General features: G+C 56.8%; 1 non-coding gene across 1 annotated transcript in view; it reads left to right on the forward strand.

The window, feature by feature from the left end:
- Positions 1-2,102: 2,102 nt before the first annotated feature.
- Positions 2,103-2,500, forward strand: part of LOC126112913 (small subunit ribosomal RNA) — a 1,909-nt gene continuing 1,511 nt past the window's right edge. Inside the window, exon 1 of the ribosomal RNA XR_007524643.1 lies at positions 2,103-2,500. This exon is cut by the window's right edge and continues 1,511 nt beyond it. This is a non-coding gene — a ribosomal RNA (small subunit ribosomal RNA).

Below are 2,500 nucleotides of genomic sequence, written 5' to 3' on the forward strand. Positions count from 1 at the left end.
TTAACGTAACCCACGTTGTGCCTTAACGTAACCCACGTTGTGCCTTAACCTAACCCACGTTGTGCCTTAACCTAACCCACGTTGTGCCTTAACCTAACCCACGTTGTGCCTTAACCTAACCCACGTTGTGCCTTAACCTAACCCACGTTGTGCCTTAACCTAACCCACGTTGTGCCTTAACCTAACCCACGTTGTGCCTTAACCTAACCCACGTTGTGCCTTAACCTAACCCACGTTGTGCCTTAACCTAACCCACGTTGTGCCTTAACCTAACCCACGTTGTGCCTTAACCTAACCCACGTTGTGCCTTAACCTAACCCACGTTGTGCCTTAACCTAACCCACGTTGTGCCTTAACCTGCTCTGTAATTGGCATATGACACGTTACATTAATCTAGTGTTGTCTAACCACAACCCTCTGAATATAGTTCGCTACTCGCACCGCCCACCCTCTTGTGTGTCGTTTCATGTTGAACACTTCGCAAGTGTTGCTTACTTTTTACATGCTCCCGCTGTACACTGTAATGTGGACAACTGCAGGATGTACATCGCCCCCCCCCCTCCACCCTGCCTTCGCACGCTGGTCGTTCAGGTGCTTGCGTGTTCAATGCCCTTCGCAGCTGTTCACTGGCATTCGCATGTCGAAGCGCTCAGTCTACGTCGTGGTACGGCCTGTGTCCACTGTCCGCTGATATCGTAAGCTTAATCCTCACATTGTACTGCACATAGGTCCGTATGTACTGAATGATACGCTGTGGCACATGTGTGACCGTACGACTGCGCCCAACAACAGCGAACCATACGGTCCAAATGTTGTGCACTCAGCCACGTGCCGTCTCCCCATAACAGCTACATTGCAGTGTGGTACGCCATAGAGACGTGTGGGAGTAACGGACGCCCTGGATGGCGATCAGCATGAGCCGTCTGTTGATGTAGTGGCGCGTGTATTCAAACGTAGTCGTCTCTTCTCACACAGTGTGATAGCATGGTGCACCGCGTTCCACATCTGCGACATGGTACAGATGCTGGTTGACAGTCGGTCTCGTAATGGACATCGCATACGTAGGGGGCCACCTCCCACGTGTTCTCTAGTCGTGCACATTTTGTTGCGTGTATGTGGGCAGACGTAGTGTGTCGTGACACCTAACAGACAGGTATGCAATAATCGTTGCATTTGCAAACTGGGATGGACGTCTACGTTTGCTGGTGACGTGACGCAACGCAAATGAACAACTGGTAAACCCATTGTGGTGCGGTTGTTGTTGCTGGAGGTAAATCAGTAAGGGCAAATCTGTGTGTGAAGCGATACGCGGCGGTGGCTGGGTGGGACCGTCCCCGGCCGGTGAGGGGGGGCCGCCCGGCGTGCTGGCCGCGCGGTGCGTGGGCGCACGCGCTACAGCCGGCTGGTGGGGGCGCCCAGTGGCAGGCGCGCCGGCCGACGGACGCGGCAGGCGGCGCAGCTGCGCGCCGGGGCACCCTGCGCGCGGCGCCGGGCGGCCAAAGTGGGTCCTCGCGGGCCCGGTGCGAAGCGCGGTGGACATCTGCAGTGTGCTGGTCCGACTGAGGACTGTGTGCGTTGAGGATGCGCCGCCGCCCGGCACTCGGCGCCGCGACGCCGTCTGCTGCTCGGTCGCCCCAGCGGTTCTCGCTGGTGGTTTGTATCGCAGTTGTGCAGACGTGTTGGCACGTGCGCTGTGCTGGGAGAGTTCGCTTCGGCACCCACGTGGGGCCTTTGCCCTTCTGTGGCGCTGGCGTTGGAGCTGCCGGTCACCGTAGGTGGCGCGTGTTGTCTCCCGCCGGCAATGCCACGACAGCACGCTCCCGGGCCTCTGTCGGCAGCGGCAAGCTCAGTTGGGAGCACGGGTGGTCGCACCTAAAGCGTCTACTCGCCTAACTCCGGGCGATTGCGCCTCTCTCGAACCCGACCAAGTACTTAGGACGGCGCTGCGCGCCGCCGGGACCTGAGAGGGTTTCGAGGTGTATTGTGCAGGGGAGCTCAGCCTCCTCCTGTTTGCAGAATAATTGAGCGGACGCTTGCGTGTTCGCGCGGGCCCCTGGGACACACTCCCGGGCGGCCGGCTGCTCAGCTCTAGTTGACGCAGCTCCCTGGTTGATCCTGCCAGTAGTCATATGCTTGTCTCAAAGATTAAGCCATGCATGTCTCAGTACAAGCCGCATTAAGGTGAAACCGCGAATGGCTCATTAAATCAGTTATGGTTCCTTAGATCGTACCCACGTTACTTGGATAACTGTGGTAATTCTAGAGCTAATACATGCAAACAGAGTCCCGACCAGAGATGGAAGGGACGCTTTTATTAGATCAAAACCAATCGGTCGGCTCGTCCGGTCCGTTTGCCTTGGTGACTCTGAATAACTTTGGGCTGATCGCACGGTCCTCGTACCGGCGACGCATCTTTCAAATGTCTGCCTTATCAACTGTCGATGGTAGGTTCTGCGCCTACCATGGTTGTAACGGGTAACGGGGAATCAGGGTTCGATTC

This window comes from Schistocerca cancellata, unplaced genomic scaffold, assembly GCF_023864275.1.
Source record: "Schistocerca cancellata isolate TAMUIC-IGC-003103 unplaced genomic scaffold, iqSchCanc2.1 HiC_scaffold_234, whole genome shotgun sequence".
In the NCBI taxonomy this organism is placed as follows: Eukaryota; Metazoa; Arthropoda; class Insecta; order Orthoptera; family Acrididae; genus Schistocerca; species Schistocerca cancellata.